The sequence below is a fragment of the Lathamus discolor genome, chromosome Z, assembly GCF_037157495.1.
Source record: "Lathamus discolor isolate bLatDis1 chromosome Z, bLatDis1.hap1, whole genome shotgun sequence".
NCBI lineage: Eukaryota > Metazoa > Chordata > Aves > Psittaciformes > Psittacidae > Lathamus > Lathamus discolor.
This window is the reverse complement of record NC_088909.1, coordinates 47,427,669-47,453,610: the sequence shown is the minus strand read 5'-3', so window position 1 is coordinate 47,453,610 and position 25,942 is coordinate 47,427,669. Positions and strand designations below refer to the sequence as shown.

Below are 25,942 nucleotides of genomic sequence, written 5' to 3'. Positions count from 1 at the left end.
CTGATTCATGAATCAATTCAAGAAGACATATGGTAATTTAGTTTTGCAGTAAGAAGCAATTTGTATCAGCTTTGTGAATCTTTTAATATAATAGAATTTTAAATGGGCTATCCAAATGCTTGTGAATCGTACAAGCTATTATCTGTCATCTGCGATCATTCTGATTAAAAAGATGGTATTTATCTGTACAGCAGAAATAATGCCTTTTTTAACATCACAATAGTTATAACCAAAACTAGTTCAAAGGTTTTCACCGCTGTGAATGGGTGTGGAAAAAGCTGCATGCATTATTAATGCATGAGAAATTATTTTAACTCTGAACAAAACAAGTGGCTTCTGGCTCTGGTCACCCACTGAGGAGATTCTGCACAGCAGCAAGCTGCCACTGGCACTCAACAGAGTGCCAGAAATCGCTCGGCACAGGGACAAGATACCAATTCCATCCTGTGCAAACTGGTCTGATTCACTGTACTTCAGTGCCTGCATCCCATCATCTCACAGGCACAAGACACTGCGGATCATCTGTTCTTACCTGAAGTTGATAATCAGCCAGTATTATGAAGAAGGATTGGTTGCACTTTACTTGTGTGCTAGCCATGATCTGTTACAGGGATGAATAATCACTGATCAAGTTACTTCCTGCCTCTGCTTAGCATGAATACTAGGATTGTCAGGCTTCAAACATATGCCCCTTGTGATAAACAAAGTTTACCTATACAAACTAAATAATACATATTTGAATTTGCCTTTACTGGATTCTATCCCCACCTTCTTTCTTGTTCTGATTAAATTGAAAATGAGGCTTATTCACAATGGAGTTGCATCCTTGGGGTGTTCCTGTAAGTACACTTCAATTACCACCACTGAGTATAGCAAGACATGTCCACTAAAATCCAGAGTGCTACAGAAGAGTGACAAATTTGAGGCCTCCAGATGAATGCCACTGGGGTAACACTTCACAACATGTATGGAGCTGGAGTTTGAAGATCAGAAGCAGGCTGGACAAAACAGAAAGAGAAGCCAGCAGGTGAGAGAGGAAGAATGAGAATGGTGTCTTCACCTGAGAGTTAGATGGGAAGTAGAAACTTTATGAGTTTGGGTGGAGTTGCTCCCAGAGTTTTTCATAGTGATCTGACTTACAGAGTTATATTTCTAAAGCAGTACTTGATTGGCTCTTTTCCTGAATATCTTTTAAGTGCAAACTTAAGAGTCTGTTGCGGGCATCAGTTTGTTGAGACCCAAGAATGGTAAAGCTATGATCCAGGTTGCATGTGCTCAGCCCAGTTTCTGGAGCAGAGGTGTGACCCAGTATATTCTCTGAGATATCTGGGCATTAAAGCTGTCAAGTAGTTTTTCTAGGAGATGCATAAGCTTATACCAGAAAATATTTTTTATCGCATTCATAGTATCACAAATATTTGACTTGCTATGACTCAAAGGCACTGATTTAAAATCTCTGCCAACTTAGAAGCTTGTTTTTAGACTTATATTTGTTGTGACTGAACAATGAAGTTGTAGGGTTAAGAGTCAGAGGAAAAACAGGTAGGTCTGAATGAGTGAGAGCTCTTTGTTCTTCAATGATGATTGCAGTGTCTCCCACCAGAGATACAGGTTAGAACCAGTACTGCTCACTAGGCATATGAATGTACGCATACTCTATAAAAATATGTTTGCATCCTACCAGCTGATTCATCCCATGTGTTCACTAGTATCTGGGTAAACAAAATTACTATATATGGCATTATTTAAGTGTAAAAACTTCTCAGCAATTTTAAATTAAAAGATATTTATTCTCTATCAGAAGGAATACTTCAGCAATTGTAAAGTAATTTGTCATCATAAATGTTATTGGGAAAATTTAACTCCTTGGAGATTATAATAATGTGAATGTTAAGTTCAGAGACAGTTTTGAAGGAGAAGAATGGCAGATGCAAGGAAAAAAAGGATGTAAACTTTTTCATAAAAGTTGAAAGCAAAATTTCAGTTTATAGAAAATACACATGGTCGTACCTAGTACAACCATATATATCTAAATTAAGATGAAGGTTTTCTCTCCAAAGTGACAGTATCACATATCGAAAGTAGCAAGTTACATTGTATTATTGCTAAAATAATGTTTTAAGCAATAAAGTACATTTAATGGGTATGATTTTTCTAACACTCAGAATTTTTAATTGCTTTCTTTTACAGCTCATTACTGAAATAGAAAATGTTCAGACTCTCAAAACAAGAGTGAAAAAGGCATAGTGTGATTTCCTAGAAGAATCTTTTACCTTTAAAAATATAAGGCTCTATTCCTCAAAAATTAAACATAATTATCATAGATTTTACACTTTTCTTAGTGGACCAAAGTACTGGTAGACTTTCAGATAAAGTCTTTTTAACAATTTTAGAAAACTCTAGCATCTTATAGGTCATATTTTCCTAGTGTGATTTCGTTGATTTTCCCATGATCAGTCTTCAGAATGATCTTTGTCCTGGGTTCAGCTATAGCAGTCATCTTTTTCCTTCTTAGTAGCTGGTGCAGTGCTGTGGTTTTGACTTTCAGCCTGGGAACAATGCTGATAACACTGATGTTTTTAGTTGTTGCTGAATAGACAACTGACCCAAACTAGCCAAAGGAGTATTCCATACCACAGCACATCATGCCCAGTATATAAACTGGGAGCAGTTACCTGGAAGGGCTTGATCACTGCTCGTGTCAGGCTGGGTACTGGTCAGTGGGTATATTCCCGTCCCTTGTTATTTCCCTTACCATTATTATCATTGGTGGTAGCAGTAGTAGTTTTGTGTTATACCTTAGTTACTGGACTGTTCTTATCTCAACCCGTGGGAGTTACATTCTTTTGATTCTCCTCCCCATCCCTCCGGGAGTGAGGGGAGGAAAAAGGGGGTAGAAGGCGTGAGCGGCTGCGTGGTTCTGAGTTACCAGCTGTGCTTAAACCACGACAATCTCATATGATTATTATAATAACGGTTAGATCATTTGGGCTTTCATTTTCAATTCCATACCTTTTTTTTCCTAACTTCTTTTGGAAGAAGTCTACCTTCAATCACATTGAAAACTCTTTACAGAATGAATTTGTGGGATGAAGCAACAAATCCTGCTTTCACAAAAGATTTTCCATAAGTCCCAAACCAGTCTGAAGGGAACTCTCCATATTAATAAAAGTAAAATATAGTACAGTTGGGTTTGTTGGATTTTTTTGGTTGGTTGGGTTTTGTTGTTTTTTTTTTTTTTTTTTTGGTAGGAGTGGTACAAATTATTTTTATTGGAAGGAAGCTTTTTACTGATGTGCAAACTGCATTTTGGTTTACAGTTAATCAAATAAAAGCACTAAACTGAGAGGTTACAATGTGATCCTATGACTCATTATGTACTATACAAAGAGTAATGTTTTTAATACATGAAATTGAGAATAAGAAGCTCATATGTTATGTACTAAGTTAAATGCACAGAAGTCAGATAAGACAGATACTCCATAGTATATATTCAGCAATATTTTAAGTTAAATCAAGCATTTCAGATCAATGACTCCTATCATTTCACAAAATGAACTATGTCTCGCCATGATTCTACAATCATTCATTTGATTAAACACAAACCCTATCTGCTAATGCTATTGATATGGTTATGAAAAGAGTTGTTTTAATGAGCTATTGGACCATGGCTTGGCAACCAGCACTCTATATAGAGCTGTAAATTTAATTCGTTATGCTGGCAATAGGGAACTTAAAATATGTAAAAGAATATAAATTGTTTACTTACGTTTAGTGTATGTGAACTGTGAAAGAGACCAAGCTGGCATTTTTTGTTTTATCTTGACATTCATTTCACCCATATCTTTCTCTGCAAGGGCTAAAACTGTGTTAAGATGGAATCTGAACTTTCTGATTATTCAGTAATTGAGCTGGTGGATAAAATGTGTTGTTCATGAAAAATGGGTAAACTGCACCATTTGTAAATGTAAAGGTATTTGTGTCAAAATAATCGATTTCACCAGAAATTACTAGTCTGTGCAGTCTGAGATTATTTACCAAAGTAATCTCAAATTCAGGAAAATCATAATAAATCAATCCTTGTGGATTAAAACTGCTATTTCTTGGTGCTACCCTAAGACTAGGGAGCTATCATGTGTTTCTGGAGTCTGTGGTGATGCACAGTCCCTTGCCTAAAATTCATGACATTTCAGCATTATACTGAGGAGCCACAAATGCTGCCATTTCAGGCAGCTCAGTAAAACTGACATTCCTAACAATTCCATGTTGCTGCGAGCCGTCAAACTGTGAATGTCTGCAAGACCTTTAAAGCCATTCATTCCAGTTTGCTTTGCGTAAACCAGTAAACAGAAAAACTATTCTTCCAAGCATGTTCTCTTATAAATCTTGAGACTGAATAAGGTGCCTTTTTGGATAATTTAAATAAATTAATAATCTTACCTGCAATTTCTTCTGAAGTGCTATCATGTTATGAAGGCAAACTGCAGATATTATTTGTCACTGTGTCTTTATTTCTGCATTCAGAGTGCAGTGAGGTTCTCATTCCATCACCTGTGGGATGTTATATTTGTGGAGTTTTTATTTATCATAAACTGAATACACTATGACTTGTTTAGGGAACAGCTCAGTTTATTGTTGATGAATCAACACCTATTTCTTATATACTGTGCAGCTTTTTTTTGACTCATGAGTCCTTTATCCTTAGAACAATTCATGCTCAAAAAGATGAAAGAAGCAAATTATTTTTATATATACTGTCTGTGTGTGAAATGAAAACTATTCTAGCTTTAGTCTCTTTTTTATCCCAGTGCAGTTCATAGCCTTTTTTTGTGTGTAAAAAAGAAATAAAAAAAATGCGTCTGTTATGATTTTACTCCACTAACTTTTTTACACCTCTGGAAAGAGAAATTCTCAATGTAACACACCTAGCAACTCTTCCTGGATGAGCTCCAAGAAGTTCTTATTTGTTCTTTAAATTGCTCTAATTTAACAAGTCACGTCGCAAACGATTGGATCATCACAGACACCCACAGATCTTAAAGCATTGAAAGAATTCTCAGTCATTATATACTTCAGATCCCTGAAATAAAACGTCTCGTTCATAATTACTGCAGTGTGAAATGTGTTATTTGTCACAATGTAACACTTTTATGTTCAACCTTTTGTCTTATTCTGGTTTTGGTACTAACAAAACAGGAATAATATTTGTACTGATTGCACTTGTTACCATATCTTTTAAAGATATCTTTTAAATGGAAGGGCAGATCTAGAGATGTCATCGGTATATCACGAAAACCTCTAAGCTGCACTTTACAGTAAGTATATATGTTTTATTAAAACTAGAAGATTAATGAAATGTGTTTATGGTCAATGCTATACAGTCAATATTTTCCAGAAGATTTATATATTGCTTCTGCTTTCTTTTGATGCTTTCAAAATTTTCATATCTCTTTCCTACTCTTTAGGTGACTTGTTAGCCTTGTGTAATTGAAAAATAAATTTTTTGTTACTACTGAGAAGAGTTTGGCTCCTTCTTTTTGTGACTCTCTCCCATTGACTGCTTATAAGCATGGATAAAGTACTCATGAGGCTTCTCTGCTCCAGGTTGAACAGTCCCAGCTCCTTCAACTATTCATATGAAAGATGTTCCTTTCCCTTAATTATTTTTGTGTCTCTGGCATGAACTTGCTCTGGTAAATCTGTAACCGTCTTGTAGCAGGGAGCCTGGAACTGGATCAGGGAATGCAAGCTTGACCTCGCCTGTGCTGAGTCCAGGGCATGGATCCTCTTCCTCAGCATGCTGGCAGTTTTCTTACTAATGCAGCCCAGGCAGCTTATGGTCACAACAGCAAAACGCTGGCTTGTAGTTAGCCTGGTAACCACCAGGACCCCCAAGGTCCCCTCTGTAAAACCACTTTCTAGCCGTCTGGCTCCCAGTGTGTACTGGTTCTTGGGGCTCTTTCTCCACAGATGCAGGAGTCTGGATTTCCTTTTGTTGAACTTCATGTGATTTCTCTCAGTCCAGTTCTCCAGCCTGTCCTGCTCCCTCTGAATGTCAGCACAACACCCTAGTGTACCCTCTACTCCTTCCAGTTTTCTGTCATCTGCAAACTTGCTGAGCCCATTGTCCAGGTCATTAATAATGATGTTAAATAGTACCAGCCCCGTATCAGCCCTGGGATAAAGCATTAGTGTCTTACCTCCAATCGGACTTTGTGCTACTGATCATAACCCTCTTAGCCAAGCTGTTCAGCCAGTTTTCAAGCTACCTTACTGTGCACATACCTAACTCATGCTTTATCACCTTGTTTATGAGGATACCGTTATACTGTGTGAAACATCTTACTAAAGTCAAAGTAAACAATGTCCACTGCTCTCCCCTCATCTACCAAGACTGTCACCTAATTGTAAAAGGTCGTTGCTATTGCAAATCAATGCTGACTATCCTCAGTCACTTTCTCGCCCTTCCTGTTTTGGAAGTGGTTTCCAGGTCTAGTTGCTCCATCAACTATTACTATAGTAAACACAAAGGAAACTCACACTACATCTCATGAAATTTGTGATGAAGCAGCAAGTGAGTTTTCAGCAAGTGTGTTTCTAGTCTGGGACACAGCTAAGGACATATAGCATCAAAAACCTGCTACTGGTATAAATAAAAATGATAACAAAATGTATATGTAGATACCATATCCAAACTTGAAAAGAATATGACTGAAACACAGCTCAGGGGAGCAAAAGTAAAATCCATCTTTAATATATTGGCTTGTGTTGATATCTTTGAAGTTCTGTTTTTCTCCATGAAATTTGTTAGGTGCATGTTAATAAAACACATTTAAGAGATTCACACATTTTTCTAAAAAGTCTTGATCTCTTGTAGATCATACACGATTTAATTTCACCACATTACTCCCATATGGAGCTCAATAATTAGCATTTGTTACAACAATAATTTCCTGTTTGTTACACCATTTGTTGCTCATGAAGTCAGTGAAGGTAGTTACACAAATAGCTTGGTGCACAGCAGTGTATCTGTCAAAAGAGTAGTGTTGGCCTACCTTAACTGCACAGTTAGGGTCACAAGCTTCGGAATGAAGGAAATTCTGCCAGAACATTAGGATAAATATACATGAAAACTAATTTGGAATTTAGTAATTCACACAAGTCCCTGAAATACCAGCCTCTGCTTTCTTTCTGAAAAATGAATACACAACTTTAAGTATTGAGATTTTCACATGACAGAATAGTCTGAATATTCTTCCTTCAGCACAGATGGTAGAAGTGGAATGAAAAGCTTGATTCTTATTAAGGTGTGGCTGGATTTTATTCTCACCAAAGTTGCCTGGTGTGAATGTGAATTGTTTTGACAAGAACAGTCAAGTAGAAGAGCAGCCTTCACTGAGCTGACATGTGTTGTCAATACAATAATTTAAATGAATAAATTTGACTAAACTGATCCAAAAAAAAGAATGACAGTTACATTAATGATTTTATGGGTGAAAAAAAAATAATCATACTATACAGTAGTTTTAAGAAAAATTAAGGAACTGAACAGCTGAATACATGTGCCAATGAGGAGGAGGAGGAAGAGGAAGGCAAATTAAATGTTCTAAAATTAATTTATTTCTTTGCAGTTAACAACAGCTAACTAATAACCTAGAAATGGTATTGTTATCATTGAAGGGGAACCTGCAAAACAATGCTGTCAGAGCACCTTTACACTGTTGTTTCTTTAAGTCTTTTTAGAGGTTTCTCTGGGTTAGTGATCTCCTATAAGGATACAGAATATCTATGGAAATGACCACCATAGAAATGCGATCTTTTCAGGCATTCTATTCTGAGGTGTAATGAGAAACATTTCAAGGCAAATCACAAACTGCTCTTGCATGTCACTGACTTGTTCAAAGCAGGTATTTCATAAGCTAGACAGTCCCAAGCAGTTAAAGAAAGTATATTTTTACAAATAGCAAAATGAAACAAACAAATATCTACCCTTCTGTCCAAAGTCAGTAGATAGGGCCTTCAGTAGAACATGTCTTTCAAAATGTTTCTTATACAGCATTCAGTCTTTCATAGCTTCTTTTTTTGCTTAGCCTGTATATGTAAAAACATTTTTGCTACAGAACACCTGGAAAATTTTCTCACATCACTAAACTGAACAATCCATATAATGCTTGTTTCCCATTCACTTTAGATTAGAATATGGCATTAAACTTCACAGTAGGGAATGTCTTTTTCGTGTACTCTCATTACTTCAACCATGAACACCTCGGTTATGCACACCACGTGTAAAGGAAAATTTAATTTTCATTAAGCAAACAAAAAAGAAAGGAATAGAGGATGGCTGTCAGATATGGTTATAATTTCCTCTCCTGGTTCAAATGACAGATAAATAGAGGCTCTGGTCCTACTCCCAGATGCAGTAATTATTATTACATCTGGAAATATATAATGGAGATTTTAGTATTACTATTGGGTTAAAATACCCAACACCGAAATACATTAAAAGAAAATATGATAAAATGTCCTGGGTTCAGCAGTAGCAGTCCTTTTTCTCCTTCTTGGTGGCTGGTGCAGTGCTGTGTTTTTGGTTTTTGGCCTGGGAACAGTGCTGATAACACCGATGTTTTTAGTTGCTGCTCAAATGTTTGGTCTGACCAAGGACTTTCTGAGCCTCATGCTCTGCCAGGGAGGAGCGGAGGCCAGGAGGAAGCAGAGACAGGACACCTGACCCAAACCAGCCAAAGAGGTATTCCATACCACAGCACTTCATGCCCGGGACATAACTGGGAGTTACCCGGAAGGGCTAGGGCACTGGAGGGTTGGATGAGGTATCGGTCGGTGCTCAGTTGGGTGGGGTGGGGTGAGTTATCGGTCGGCTGGTGGTGAGGTGTTGCATTCTTTCTCCTTGTTATTTTCTTTATCATTATTATTATTGGTGGTAGCAGTAGTGATTTGTGTTATACCTTAGTTACTAAATTGTTTTTATCTCAACCCATGGGAGTTGCATTCTTTTTGATTCTCCTCTCCGTCCCTCCAGGAGTAGAGGGAGTGAAAGAAGGGGGGGAGTGAGTGGACAGGCTGTGTGATTTTGTTTAAACCACGACATAAAATCTCTTTTTTTTTTGCAAAAGGTAGAAAGTTTGTAGTAAATTAATTGAATACGAAAGAGAGAAGGAATCTTTGTAGCTGAGATGACTAAATGATGCTTTAATAAGTCAATGATTCAATGCAAACCCACACCAAGCATTTGTGTGATTCTACACAAATAGCACAAGCTTTTTGCTTCACAGTAAGCAAGTTACTTGTGCCACACTTTACACACATGGTCAGTAAACGCATGTCTCTCTTCTTCTTCTGATGTAATTTGTTCTCTTGTGGTATAAATTAGATGAGTATTGATTCCTTCTCTTTTGTAACTGAAGTCATTAGGACATGTGCTTTTACAGTTTGAAACATTTCATAACATCAAGTCTCATAAAAAAAAACGATGAAACAGGTGTTTGTGTTTCAAATGCAGCCATAAGCTAGGTAGAAAACTCCCTATTTTTTTTATTAGTGCTTCAGGTTTTCATTGCTACTGACTTCCTCATCTGCGATGTGGGGATTATGTAATTCCCTAACATCACAAGAACTATTCATGGCATGACACAGAAGTATCTGAAAAAAATGTATATTTATACCTTCAGTTAAAGTCAGAACACTCTGCTTTAATCTGCCTTTTGAACCCTAAGGGAAAGATAAAGCATTGTTTAACTGAGTAGTGTGTATTACATGTCTATGGTGCAGTCACATCAAATACCAAAAGGTTTGCAGCGTTTTTCTGGTACAGTGCTTTCCAGTGTGTGACCTGAAGTCTTAATCTCATCATCATTCACAGATGTTAGACTGTTTTACAACTCATCCTCTGACACTGTGTCCATTTGGAAGGAAGCCCTGGCACTGGGATTTGACATATATATGATATATATGTATATATATATGTATATATATCTATATGTATATATATTAAACTTCATCAAGGACTGCAGTGATATGACAAGGATTTAAACGTAAACAGCAGAAGTTCGGTTAGATATAAGGAGGAAGTTCTTTACAGTGAGGATGCTGAGGCACTTGAAACAGGTTGCCAAGGAAGTTGTGAATGCTCCATCCCTGGCAGTGTTCAAAACCAGGTTGGACAGAGCCTTGAGTGACATGGTCTAGTATGAGGTGTCTCTGCCCATGGCAGGGGGGTTGTAACTAGATGATCTTAAGGTCCTTTCCAACCCAAGCCATTCTATGATTCTGTGATTCTTTGAAAACTATGTAGGCACAACCACAGGGTACATGACTTCCATAATCATGTGATTTAAAGACTGTACCAATCTTGCTGTCTTGGAGCTTAATAAAGATTAGATAGACAAAGCTAACTTCTGCTTTTCTTAATCACTGACTGAGCCTTAACAGTCTTAGTTATGATATTCTTGAGTGCAATACATGTGATTAACACTGTGAATATAAAAGGCTATGCATTAGCTGACACCCTTCCTTTTGTTTCTCTTGTCACTTTTGGTTTTATCCTAGAGTTTACAATGACCTCCATTCTACTTCTTTTGATGACAATGAGAATTTTGATTTTCGGTGGAAATCATCAGTTTATTTTAAAGATTTCTCCATCAGTTAGACCAAATGTAAAGTTCCTCTTCCCAATTTCCTTCTAATGTGTGTTTTTGCTTTAAATAATAGACTTAGTTGTGTGTTGCTAATTATTGCTTTCAAAATGCAGTGAGGTTGTAAAATTATTCTAAACAATTGTCAAAAAGCAAAATACATTTGTCTTATGATATGTGAATTAGGAATGGGGCTTGGGGTAGAAATACTTTCCAAAGACATGAATTGTTAAACTGAGCTTCTTCCATACTCAAGTTTACACACCTAGGAACAATACTTATTTCCTAGGAAAATTCTCATTAATTTGCAGATTCTTTATTACAGAAAAAGCCACCATGCTGCAAATGGTAAATTTTCCTAAATTGTATAACTGCAAATAAAACTTTCCCTATGGGGGGAAAAAAAAAAAAAGTATAAGGAGCTGTCATATGCACTGTGAAATTCTGACTTTTTTTCAATAATTAATGCAGTCATTTAACATGCCTCCTGCAGGAAAGTCCACAAAGGTCTGAAAGATTTATGCAGATTTACACAGCCAGTGCTACACACAAAACTCCTTGGAACAAGTACTTCAGCATCAGTCTTGAGTGGTAGCAGATCCTGTGTTGCCCTCAAGCTGATGTAATGCATGTATGAAGATGCAAAGAAAAAAGCTTTTGACATTGTGAATGCTCTCAGCACTGCAGCTAGTTTAGCTCCCAGTTTCCTATTTTCCTGCCATCCCACTGCTGCTGTCTTCAGTGAGGCAGTACCTGTAGAACAGTCCCCCTCAACATATGCAATTTTAGTTACATTTTGGTCCTGTTCTCTCTGAAACTCCCAGAGGAGTAGTAGATGGGCACCCTCTTTATGTTTCTCTTCTCTGCAATGGTAGTGCATGGTAAGCAAGGGAGACAACAGTACTCAAGTCTGTCTCAGCTGATTAACCTGAGCTGAGCAGGGTTAGCCAAAACCCTGGCTGGACTGTATTAGCCAAGGTGTGAGAGCAGTACTAACTTCCACCAATGACCGCGACTGAGAGGCTGAGAGCTGGAAATATATCCTGTGAGCAAAGGTCTTAATGGGTGCACTGAATATACATCAGTTCTCCCAAACAGCATGTCACTTGGACTGAAGAGCAGGTGACCCATGAAGTATTCTGTGGCAAACTATTTCCACAGTTCAAGTTTTAACCCATTACCCCTTGTCCTGTCACTACAGTCCCTAATGAAGAGTCCCTCTCCAGCATCCCTATAGGCCCCCTTCAGATACTGGAAGGCTGCTATGAGGTCTCCACGCAGCCTTCTCTTCTCCAGGCTGAACAGCCCCAACTTTCTCAGCCTATCTTCATATGGGAGTGCTCCAGTCCCCTGATCATCCTCGTGGCCCTCCTCTGGACTTGTTCCAACAGTTCCATGTCCTTTTTATGTTGCAGACACCAGAACTGCGCACAATACTCCAGGTGAGGTCTCACGAGAGCGAGTAGAGGGGCAGGATCACCTCCTTTGACCTGTTGGTCACGCTGCTTTTGATGCAGCCCAGGATACGGTTGGCTTTCTGGGCTGCGAGCGCACACTGAAGCCGGCTCATGTTCAGTTTCTCGTCGACCAACACCCCCAAGTCCTTCTCCACAGGGCTACTCTGAATCTCTGCCCAGTCTGTAGCTGTGCGTGGGATTGCTCCAACCCATGTGTAGGACCTTGCACTTGGCATGGTTAAACTTCATAAAGTTGGCATCAGCCCACCTCACAAGCGTGTCAAGTTCCTCTGGATGGCATTCCTTCCCTCCAGTCTATCAACTGAACCACACAGCTTGGTGTCATCAGGAAACTTGCTGAGATATTGACACATTAGTAATGTTTATTTGAAACATTGTGCGCATCCTCCTATATATAATGTACGATATCCTATGCAATATGAAACATCACTTGCAAATCCTTCCTTTATTCTACTGCATGTAATGATGGATGATGAGAATTAATTCTTCTTTGTGAAATAGTATGGACATGGTTTATATTTGAGGATGGGGACTTCAAAAATTTTCAGCACAACAGGGTAAAAAAGGAAAATGGAGATGTGAAAGCATTTCTGTTCAATCCAGATGACTGAGTTACTGTAAACACTGGTAGTGTGAGGTGCTTATATTATATCTTGTCATTGTTAAGCAAAAAGTGTTGAATTATATTTATCTTTACTATATCAAATCCCTGGTGTCCTGGAGAAGTTTCCTGGGGCAAAAAGGTAATATTAAGTTAATATTTTCCAAATCACTATTCAGCTCAGGAGAATCAAAGCTGCTGAAGTATAAACATCTACAACAACAATAACAAATATAAACCATGTTACCTCTTTGCCCTGGGCAACCATTTGCACTTTGTTCCCTTATTTCTAAATAAGGCAGAAAACAGTGTGTGGACCATGACTGGAACATTATTATGACAGCAAAATACAAAAGAATTTTGACAAATACGCTATGTTTATTTTTCTCTACTCTTTTGCCTTTATTTTTGGGAAAAAAAGTATCTAAAATATAAAATATATTTTAGTACACTACCTGCTGCAGTTTATTTCTGGTTCATAGCAAAATCAGATTGCTTCTCCATTAATGAAAAATGTCAGGGAATCTTGCTGGTTTAGAACCCTGTCATTGAGATCCACTGTTTCTAAAGATCAGCTGTGTTCCAAGTTAACCTACAAATTAAGTTTGATTTGTTGTTACTTTGCCAAAGCAGTTTTGTTCCTAGCACATTAATTCATGCAACTTTGTAAACTCTTACTTAATGAGGTCTTGAGTGCACGTGATGTGCATGATGGAGTCACTATTCTGAAAACAATTCTTTGGGACACTCTAAAATGGAATAGGTTAAAGTAATAAGCTCAATTTTTCATTTATGCTCAACCTGTTTTCTTGAAACATGGAATATTCATCAGCTATTCTTTTCATGTAAAAATAGCACTACAATCAAAGCCAGTTGTCCTTTCTCTTTATTGAACCATTGCTGAGTACAATAATTACAAATTCAATAAAAATGTAAGGGCAATTACCCTCTTCACAAGAGGCACAAGCTCTTATGAATCCTCATTAACTGCAAAACCATTGTTAAAGATGTCTTCTGTACCATCAATTTTCTTAAAATAGTAAGTGTTAGACAAAAGGTCCAGAGGTAAACCCCTGCACAGCACTCAGTCCTCCAGATTCTGCAGAACTTTGTGCTGGCAACACATGCATTTGTTATCTGTTAGTTTGTTCTCGTTAGATGCTTGAGCATTATGTTAAGAGTCCAGTACCAAGGTTTTGTCTAGAGTACTTCATAAAAAAAAAAAAATCTGTTGCAAAATAGCGATTATTAAAACAAAAACCAGAATATATTTCTTAGTGCCATAATCTAGGTACAGGACATGGTTCAAAGCTCCTCTATTAAATACTGAAAAAAGTTGTGACTAAAACTTAGAAAATAAAGCAACTTCTTTTTCTTAATGGAAGTGACATATTATTTTGACTTTGTGCATAGTTTCTCAGCACAGAACTACTTTTTAAACTAGCAGTAATCATTTTGCACCAGTAAAGAGTCAGTTTTTATGTTGCATATAACTCCTGAATCACCTCATACAGGCTAGATGCTACCTCATTCTCTACAGCTTTTTAGTTTGTTGGGGATTGCCCAGACTGAAGTCTTGTTATTTTTATTTCCTTTTTATTTTCTAATATCTTTGAAACATTTTATTTTCCTTTGCATATTACCAAAGTTATTGTTAGCATTGTAGTGGAAGCTTCTGAAGTGAGATGTTACCCGAGATCATTCCCACGGAAGAGACGCAATTCAAAAGAATACTATGTGAGTTACCTATGAATGAAGAGGCAAGGGATGCTTGATCAACTTATTTCTCTAGAATAAATAAAGACTTAAATGTTTTAAACAGACAAATCTTAAGGCCAAAATATTCCTACTACATTTGTATGTGTGTGTGTGTGTTTGGGTGTGCACTATGTGTGTGCGCACATGTGCATGCATGTGAGCGCACATGCATGTACACATCTGTGTTTTAAAGTAAAAGTGTCTCAGCAAAAAGAAAAAATGTTTGTTCAATTGGGATATTAATTTAATAGGTAGCAAAGGAAAAAGTACTGGACAGTCGTAATTTGGATCAGCTTATATAAATGAGGATCAGCTCCGTGAAAATAAATGACCGTATTCATCAAATTGATACATAAAGTCAAGACAGAATTAAGGCAATTTATTTTGATTAAAAAAAAATGATAAAAATACTCAGGATTTTGGCACTATTTAACCAAGATTTTCTGAACAGATAAAAGTGAATACTAAATAACCACATTTTTAACTATTCAACCATCAGTCAGTTACAAATCAAAGATGATACAGACATAGAACCACACTGAATCTAGGCAAGCAAGCCTCAAGAATAGCAGGGACCACTATCTTGAGGGTCTTAGAGTGGATCAGCTTGAAGTTCATGTGTAAGCATGAGGGAAAGATCATAAAATCGTAAAATGGCTGGGTAGGAAGGGCTTTTAAAGATCACCTACTCCACCCATCCTGCAATGATCAGGGACACCTTCAACTAGATAAAGATGTCACCAGTGACACTATGTGCACACGCTGTATTCCCAACCTCATATAATCCAAGCCAGTGAAAAGAACATTAGCAATGTTCTAAGGCCAACAAAACAACCAAAACCAAAACCCAAAACCCAACACACTTTCAGGCACATCCATTTACATTTTTAACAGTCTGCCTTAAAGTCTTTCTAAATCACTTAAAGGTGTAGTTACCACTGACATCCCTCAATGCCAGACTGGCATAAGACAAGTGTACGATAACTGTACTTTTGTCACTTTGCTGTTTGAATTAATACAAGTTTTGTGGACCAAAATATACACTGCAAGAAAAACTTTTAAGCTGATTATCTGTGAAGATTAGCACTAGTTAAATTTTATTCCAGCTAGAATACCTGCAGTATGCAAAATAAAGAGAAAAATCTTATCCTGTATATCTGATCTATGCTGCCAAGCAATGAAGGTTTAATTTTGAATATTCATTAAAACTGCATTATAATATATTTTATAAGAGGCTCCTGAAACAGAGCTGAATATTTTATAAAATTTGAGACTCTGTCTCTTCAGAAATATTCCATAAACTGAAAGATTAATGAAGTAATTAAATAAATTATTTGCTTGGCTTTAATAATTGCAATGACTAGAGTTAGAACACATTAAATCACAGAAGTAGCATTGTTTCTCTGCTAACTCACGTATTGCTGCTTAAAGCTGAGATTCAAGAACCAAATGCCAATTCTCTAAATGCTGCAATGAAAATCAAGTGATGGAAATGCTATCCCATGCAAGCAGTTTTTCTGCAAAGGCAGAAATGTTTGAGAGTAGTGAAAGAATACATGACCATATTTTTGGAAAGAGTAATAAAACTGTCATCCTGAGATTTAATCTAAATCTAAGGAGACATTCCCAGAGGCTATCAAATAAATTAAATGTCAGACATCCTGCTATAAAAAAACCCCACAACCAACCAAACTAAAAAAAACCAGAACCAGGAACAGCAACAAAAGCTAACTAGTATTGGGAGAGTTCAATTAACTGAAGTCTATCTGTGTTACCCTTCTGAAACAGCCAAAACTATTTAACTATTTTATTATTGTATTTCATGTTGAAAATAATGCAAACTGAGTACCAAACCAACCTGTTAGACAAATAAACTCCTTTTTCTTCTTTAATGTCACTTTCCAGTGACCTGCCATTTCACTATTATATACAATTCAGAACATATCTCTTTGAAGTTTTATTCACCTTCATTTTACCTCTGGATATTTTATTTAATAAAGAAATAATTCAGAGCATAATAAGTTCAGATGACTCACATCAGGATGATTAAGAAAGATCCTGTTCTATAAGTTGTGACTATATACAACAACAGATATTCTGGACTACTTAGATGACTGTGGTTTACCAGAAAGAAACACTGGACAGCTATGGCAAGTTTACTGATTACTTTCAATAAGTGCAAAGAGATAAACACAAGGAAGGTGGGAGAACTGTATAAACAAACTTGCAAACTTGTTAAAAGAACAACTAAGGCATGTACAACCTCAACTGCAAATAAATTGGATAACTGTAAGAAAAACATTTCAAATTGCTAAAATTCAGAATGACCCTGGAATAGAAACATGTAGGAAGAGAAAAATAAAGTAGGTTTTGGGTATCTTGAAGGGTTATAAAACCTGTTTGGCCATAACCACTTATAGCGATCTCATGACAGATAGTGGTATGAAATTGCTATTTCAGCAGATACCTCCTTATGCTTTTTCTTTTTTTTTTTTTTTTTGTTATTATTATTTTTTTAATTTTGTTTATTTGAATAGTTCCTGAGGTGTTTTCTACATAGTTCTGCATCTGGATCTGATTCCTTTACTGGACCTGTAATTGGTACAGTATACATGTAACCTGTTCTCCTCATACTATGTGATCACTATCTCAAAAAACGAGGCACCAAGAAACAGTCATTGAGGCATACTTCTAACAGGTTTAGAGAATATAGATTATTGTGTCTCAAGGGATGGATGGGAAGGTATTCCATGGAAGTAGGACTTTTCATATGACACCACCATTGAAACTTTTTTCTTCAAATAAACTTAACTATGTCCTTTTATTTTGATGCATCGTTGCAAAGAGAAAAAACAAGCATGAACTAACTGAAATGATTGGTGGCAAAATTACAGGCTGAATTACTGTCTGTTATTTGTTGTACTAAAATGAACAGATGGCACATACATTACAGAGCAGATTTTAGTAAAATGGGGTGCCTAATTAGTTCACTGCTAATAGTACCTGCTTTATAGAAAATATAAAATGTCTGAGTTAGTGATCCCTAGTATTTTAACCAGACTGTGCCAAGCTGGAAGAATAAGACACTCAGGCTGCCCATGACAACCTCATAAATAAGTAAGTATTTCAGATATGACAGGATACAACAAAAGTTCTCATGTGTGCTGCCAAGTAGTAGTTAAGGCACTAAATTTTTCACTGGCATTTGGCAATATTTTTTAAGCTTCCATATACCTAATTTTAAAACCAGCCAACAGGTGTTTTTAATCCAAACCAGAAACATTGCTGACAACTGCAATAAGATCAGTACATACATAATAGAAGATCTGGTCTTGCACTGTCTCAATCACGTAACTGTCCAAATCTCAAGAATCAAATGCTGGTGTTCTCCACCTACAGATGACCCACAGCAAATTTCTAGAGTGTGAGGTCACTAATTACCACTTTAGTTTCTTGTCTGTAAGGAAAACACTGAAGATTTTGACATAGAGATGTGTTTTCTTATTTTAGCCTGTGAGAAGAAACCTGTTCTGTACCCACAGCCAGGATTTTCTGGAGCTGTGTGGAGCCACTGTTATGGCTTTACAACAAAGGTAGCTAGCAGGATGGAATTATCCCCCTTCACTCTGCACTCCTTAGACCATATTTGAGCCCACCAATGCTCGAAAGACATCATGAAACAGACTGAGCTCCGCAGAAGGCCATTGAGAGGTGGTCAGGGCTGGAACATTGCCCCTTTGAGGAGAGGGTGGAGGATGGGCCAATTCACCCTAAAGAAGGCTATCAGTAGTAAAAGGTTAAGCTCTTCTCATATGTATTACATCATAAAAGTTACACAAGATATTCAAGATAGGGTCTAGCAATTGAAAAGAAACTGAGAAAACATCTTCTTGTGCATGCCTGAAGGGTCACTGGAAAGCAATAAATGACCGTATTTTAAAATGCTTCCCTTTCCCAGAGAGTTTATTGTTTCATCTCTATAATAACTAGATTAGCTGACTCATTCTTTAGTTCTCTTGTTATATGCTTGCACTGAAATCTTATTCTTCCCCACTTTGAAGGAGCCAGTTATTTCTTCCAAATTTGCTTGTGTTACCAATCTGCACTCAACTGATTTCAATTATAAAGTAAAAATTACAATTGAAAAAAAATAAAGGAGGGACAAAATTCTGTTCTTTGTGAAGAGTACCTTGTCATAGTTTTTGGTTTCATACAAATAAAGAAATACATTTTTTTAAAAATCACTGAAGTAGGATAAATACCTGCTGTGGACACATAATATTTAAAACTATGTAATTTTTTTTTTACCCTCTCTGTTCTGGACATACCTATAGAAGTAGTAATTCTATATGGAGAGCTAAAATTGTGCAATTTTGTCGATGGAAAGAAAGAGACGCAAAGATATTATTTATTCTGAATTATTACTTGTATGAATCTCACTAGAAAAGAAGCATACAACTTAACTAAAGCTTGATTTTTTGTTTTGGTTTGTGGAAGGTTTTTTTTACTCTTTTCTCATCAGACTAATATTTTGCTGTGTTTCTTCAAAGTTCATGTCACGGATCATCTCACAAAAATTCAATTATTGAAATAAAAAGAAGTAATAAGAAAAACATATCATGACATCAGCTTGGGAGAGAAAGGGAAATTAGGTCAATACTAACAAAAAATGAAATTAAAAAGACCAATATTTTCTGAAGTACTTCAGTAGAAGGGCTACAGATTTTATATTAAAAGTACCCTTAAAGTCTCTTCTGTTTCCATTTCATCTGAAACGGACCTAGTTCATGCAGTCAAGTCTGCTTTAAAATGTACACAAAAGTATGTAAGGACTACCAGAAAATTATTTTTAAAGGTTCACTGTTAATCAAAATCTTAATGTATATGAGCTCTTACATACTCTTTCTGAAGTCAGTAGAGCTATTCCTGTGTTTAAAAGCACACTTAAACAGCCCTCTGTACTTTACTAACCCTAGGCTTTATTTTCTGAGGCATCACAGGCAATGAATGACAAAGACTGAGCTATAACTATTCCTTCTAGTTTTCATAAACTCACAAACCCTTTTTTACTAAGCTGGACCTTGTCTCAAAGACAGTATAGGAATAACAATGCAGGAAAACATGATATGCTAAAATGAATGCAAATAATTTCAAAGCTTCTGTGGAGAAGCACTGTTTCATTTACAGTACTACTTGAGCCACATTAGCCTCTGAGCAACCACTGCTCCTCAGCAGACTAGTTGTGGTGGACCCTGTTGTCCAGTGTTACAGTGGAGGCTGCTGTTAGACAAATGGAAATCAGATTTCTCTGTACCGCTCTGGCCGCTTTGATAAAGTGCATGGAGCAGTGAAAGACTAGGAAAAACTTGCACATGTGAAGGAGCAGGGACACAAAACATGCCTTAATGATCAGAATGCAGAAAAAAAAAGAAAAGAGAAAGAGAAGAAAAAGAAATGTAAAAACTATAAGCAAGGCATACTTCAAAGGAGTCTACTTCCATTTGTCTTTCCAATCTTTCAGGCAGTAATAGTATTATCAGCTCATACATTGTATTTACTTGTGAAACTGTTGTTTTCTCTTACATATAAAACTTGATTTGTTTCATTTGAGTTATTGATTTATTTATTAACACTTATGTTTAGTCCCACTGTGCTTAGCATGAAAATAAACTCTTAAACTGAGGCACTGAAGATACTAAAAACATGCATCCAATAAGCTTTTTATCTAATACACTTTTTCCAAGAAAGCTGAGAATGTTATTAGGCTGATCTCTTATCAGCTGCTGATAAGGCCTGACCTTCTGTCAGCTGTGAAAACAGGATTATGCAGATCTTAACAGTAAACCTATATTCACTGCTGCTATGCCTAACATCACACTAGGGAAAAATAGCTGTAAAAGGCAGTTTTCTGATTAGGTTTGGATGTTTGCAAACTTCAGTGTGTCAGTGAAGAGGTAGTATTGGAATATTAGTGGAGCCAAGAAAGTCAGTTCTGAACAAAATATAATTGTTCTAATATGTCTGCATAGAGCGTAAAAAATCAATCAGCAGGTCCTATTTTTCCAAGAATAAAAGTTTTTAAGACACTCTATTTCATTGCCTGTGATTCAATGTTCTCATTTGTTAGCCTACTTAGTCCTCTAAAGTTGTTGCTCATTTGAAAAACATTAACAATTTGTTATTCACTTGGAGACCCATCATTAGATTGCTGCAGTTCTTCTAGAATTCTTCATCAAAACTGTAGCTGACTATGTAAAGTAATTTGTAAAGCTCTGGTGTCACACTGTTTACTACATAAATTTTAGTGGTAAACAAACTGCCTAGATAATGAGAGTGACAATAAAACTGCATGTAATACTTTAGTACAAATGAGATAATATTCAGAGGAAAAAATGCTGTTTTGAAAGTGTATATTTGACAAAAGTATCTTATTTTTCATGCAAATGGATAGAAGATGCCTCTGACTTAGAAGACAGATATAGATACAAATGGGGGAACTTACAGCTATACAAACAAAGGGACTTCTATACTGTCATGCTTCGCAGCACTGAAAATATCTGAGAACTTTGTGCACAGTTGGGAAGATATAAATTTGGTGGTTGGGTACTAAAGTCCTTCTAGAGCTTTAGGTCTAATGACCAGCTCAAAAACACTTTTGTGAAACAATCACCTATATTGTAGTCCATATAAAGTCAGAGTGACTGCCTTTATACACATGCAAACATAGCTTATCATTTCATCTTCCCTATAAAGCAAGCTCATCCAACCAAACTGAGTATCCTCCATTAAAAGGACACATGATTGTGAAGAGTATTGAATACCTAAATTCCTCTGAATATATTGGGAAGAAAAATCAAATTGGATTTCAAGGTGAAGCACAAAAAGCCCTCTACAAATTCGTAAAATCTAGCTCTTCCTCACAGAATGACATATTTCTTTGCCTCTGCTCCTGAAGGTGAAAGACACACAGGCTACAAATGTATGCTTCTTTGTAGAAAATTTATTTTAAATAACAACATATAATTATTAAAACCACATCCACTTAAATAGCTCATACAATACTAGGTTTAAGCGGAAAGAGTGGCAGTAAAACGTGCATGTCTATCAAGGAGATATATAGCATCTTCTCTTTAGGCACATGTAAACATCTGTCTAAAATGAGGACAGCTTGTTTCCAGCAGTGGATGGTGATTGCCATAAAGCTATGTATAGAAAGAAGTCTCAAGTCCAGAGGGTACCTGTGGAAAGGTCAGAAACAGCTAAAACAGTTAAAGTGATAATATAATGGTATAACTCATGGACACCATTTTCCGAATTTTCTGAAGCATTTGCAAATTGTCATTAAACCAGACTGATGTACCATTACCTGAAGTTGGAACAACAAAGTCAAGAATACTATTCCAATTTCCTATAGGCATGTTCATAGCTGAACTCAAATTCATTATTAATGCTCTCCTAAAGGATATTTTGAGAAGTATTTCAACTATTCAACCTACATTTGGGTTATCTGGGGAATTTTTAGAAGGAAAAGCCTGACTGTTAAATGAACGCTTATATATATATATATGTGTACAAGTGAAAAATATGTAGCTTACTTCATTAGCTACTGTTCAATGAACATTATTATATTATAAATATATTATAAGAAATTTGTTTCCACATCTGGCAAAACAAGTTGTTCCATTAAATATTCATATACTACCGAGTAAAGGAGAGGAGACACAGCTCCCCAGCACTCATTAGTGGAGTTCTGGCATTACACTACATATTTGCATGAATTAATTTTATATTTTTGGTTCCTGTTAATATCTAAATGCAGAAAATGTTAATCATGTTCTCAGAAGTATCACTTTCAGGAAAGAAAAGCAATCAGAAATGATCCACAAACATGCTACAAAACCCAGAAACTAACCAATTCTTGAAAAAGTGACATGTTGTATAGAACTTAGCTTATAGAAATGTAATCACAGTCTCCTCCAATAACATCACAGACATAGCTGGTACTTCTTGCATCTGTGGAATTCACAAACTTAAAAACACCTGAGTTGAACAGGTTAATTCCCATTAATGTACAGGCCCAATAACAAGTTTTCAGAGGGGCAAGGGGAGAGAAATACCTAAGTAGTAGGCAACCACTTTCAATAACACCTACTCGTTCTTAATAGTCTAGAAATTTCATGTTGTTGTGATCCAGTTTCACTTGCACATGGTTGTGGGGAGAGAAAATAAAACGTTACAGTAATATCGATAGTAATATGGGATCAAATAGAAGTACAGTCTATTACATGATTCAGGTAGCTTAAATAACTAAGTTACAAAGAATAGTTGTTTCCTTCTTTCTTAAACTAGAACATTTAAATTCTTTCTTTCCTGACTTCCCTTTCAGGCCTTGTGTGGCAAATGGCCAAAAGCCCTTAAACTGAAACACCAGTGACACTCAAGAAAATGGAACCACATCTGAACAGAAAAACAGGAACTCAAAGCAAAAGGAAAGCAGGACCTTTCTAGAAATATATGTGAGGAAATCAGAGTCCCAGATCTAGAAATCTCAATCATCAGTTGGCAGACAGTTGCGCACTTCAGCTGAGTGTCTTAATGCAAATTCCATCCTTGTCTGACCATCTAAAATATAAATTGCCTGCAAAAGTGTCAAATAATGTGTGCTGAATATCCACAACTCAAATTAATATTCTGATTGAAAAACTGCTCTTCTAAAACACAATGTTCTCGATCAGGTTGATCTAATACTTTGTCTGAAATTTCTAGGATGCCTCTCACTACATCTTTTACTGAAACAATACATTCCACTTATTAGTCTTTTACAGAACAACTTCCTTGTGCTAAAAAAAAATGCAACTTTGAACTAGCATATGTTGTTTTACATGCCTGTGTTAGTAGAGCGAGAAGAAGAATCAAAATAGTGTAATAAACTAAAAGCGGAGGAAACTTTTAAATTAATTAATTTACAGGGAGAGTTCACCTTTCAGAGTAGCATTGAGTATCTATGTACCCGTTTGGTATAAATACCTACTCATGTTGAGAAATTCTTTCATAATGTATCTATTATGAAGAAATTACATTAACATGAATAAGTATGTTGCTTTAACTCTCCGTTTTATAAATGCATCTCTAACTGTAAACTTCTCTGCTGGAAGAGGCTATTTTACCACTCATTTAACTAATGCTGAAGAATTTTCTATTTCTCCTGATCTAGGTCTGATGTTGCAAACACATTCTTTAGTAAATTCTGTCCGAAATAACTGTGACAGCTTATGATGTGATTCTTTTTCTAGAGGGACTAGTGAAATGAAAGAGTCAGATATCATAGGGTTTGGGGAATAAAGATAGTAAATAGGCATTTCTGAACTTAGTGGAGTCAATTGTATTTTTCAACATCTGTTTTAAAATAGGGGAAAATTATTCTGGCTTATGTATCTAAAATTTCTGAAGCACAAGTAGTGGGGTGAAGGACTGATACTCTGTATAAGAAACTAAAATAACCATGGCCTGTGCCATGCAGCTGCAATCTAGAAGATGTGAAGGCACTCTGAGCAAACTAATAAATTAGGAGGTGGCTGCTACTGGCTAGAGTACTCGCTGGCAACTAAATAAATGTCAGGGATGGTCTTTAAGAGATGTGAGAGGTGTTTTTTCTGTTTAATTTTTGCAGGCTATCCTAATAACAGAGTAAGCATAGGATTTTTTCAAAATAGAAGTTTGTGTTGATTTTTTCCAACTAATCTGTAATCAAAACCAGATTCAGTTTTCCATTGAAGACTGGGGTTTTTCAGTATTATTAGAATAGATAGAGTTTCATAGTATGACCAATTGCCATTAATTTTAATCTAATATTTTTATGTTGTTCATTTATTTCCCTGTGTATATACAACCTGATATTCTTTAGAGCATGAATGCATACTGATTTTTGCACATAGCTAAATGCCTAGGTCCAATTAGCATAATACCTTTTAATAACTACTAAAGGTACGCACAACATATTTCATGTAAGGAACTAGAATACACATTTTAACCCCTCCCTCCCCCCAGATCACCAATACATACATTTTTAATTATTTGGCTAATAAAAGGATTTGATTACATTTATTAAGATGGTAGGTAATGGACAAGTTTTCAAGGAACATTGATAGGTCAAGCAGTCATGAATAACAATTTCTATTGGTTCTGTCGCCCAAGGTACAAACCTTAGTGAAAACATGGTTAGGTCATTTCTGAATCTAATGTTAGTAGTACTCTCTCTAGTTTAACTCTGCATTTGCCAAGAATACAGGTTCTGCTCTCTACTCTCATACCTTTAAGTTTTATACAGCTGTTTAAATAACAGATTATTAATTATAAATTGATGAACACAGAGAATAGATCATCTTACATACAATAAAATTAAACAGGATATGTGTCAGAGCTACAAGGAAAACCTAAAAGAAAACACCATTCATACTCAGTTAACACAAACATCCTAGAATGCAGGCAGCTTTAGTAGTGAGCGGAGTAGGGGAGAGAGAAAAAAAGGCCTACAGGTCAAATAGGTACTCTGGGGTTCTGCATCTCTATGAAACAGCTTCAAGTTGTGGTCTTGTTGAACACTTAGAGGAAATTCCACAGGCAAAATAAAACTGTTCTTGATGAAGTTTCAGAATTCATAATTTATAATCTTACATAGGCTTTGTCTCACCAGAGCAAGCTGTGGTGTCAGTTTCTGAAATACAGTGTGTGAATGGCAGCATCAAATCGATGTTTTGTTTAAATCACACAGCACAATGTAAAGAACCCCTGAAGTCTCACAAGATATATATATTTATGCAACATGACATGTTCCTATGCTATCTGCTCCAGAATTTTTTATTTTCTATATCTCTATCTCTTAATTTTTCTTCTAAGGCAACAACTATCGCTACATATATGGTTTGTATTTAAATCTTCTCCAGGTTCTGTTTTCCATGTTTTTGACATGTAATTACCACGTTTGTTTCTGCACACTAGAAGGTAAAAATAGTGAGAAAAAAGAAAAAGAAGAAAAGGACAATTTTGTAGTCTGATGTCCTAAACTGTTCGTAAAACACTGTCATATTTGCTTCGCGTATCTCAGAAACTTTACCTAGAAAACAATACTGCTGCATATTAAAACCACTGGTTTACCACATTCTGTGCAGCATCACTGTAGAAAATCCGAGAGCAGAGACCAGCAGTATCTTACTCTGTTGCAGTACTGAAATTTTAGCCCAACACAACTTGCAGGCATTGTGCTTAGAAGCTTTTTGGCACAATGAGACAATCTGCTGGATGGGCGGAGGTACACAAACATGTGATGCATAGATAAGTTAAATAAGCTGCCTTCACTGAACACAATATAGATGCATAGCAGGACAACTTTCTTCACTGTCCTGTGTGTCATTATCCCCTCTTTCAACAGGACCAAAGCATGTCCTCTGCTATTCTGA

General features: G+C 36.3%; 1 long non-coding RNA gene across 1 annotated transcript in view; it reads left to right on the top strand.

Annotated features, from left to right (window-relative positions):
- The first annotated feature begins 5,238 nt into the window (after positions 1-5,238).
- LOC136005615 (uncharacterized) overlaps positions 5,239-25,942 on the top strand; it is a 34,702-nt gene continuing 13,998 nt past the window's right edge. Inside the window, exon 1 of the long non-coding RNA XR_010608815.1 lies at positions 5,239-5,315. This is a non-coding gene — a long non-coding RNA (uncharacterized LOC136005615). The remainder of the gene's footprint in view (positions 5,316-25,942) is intronic.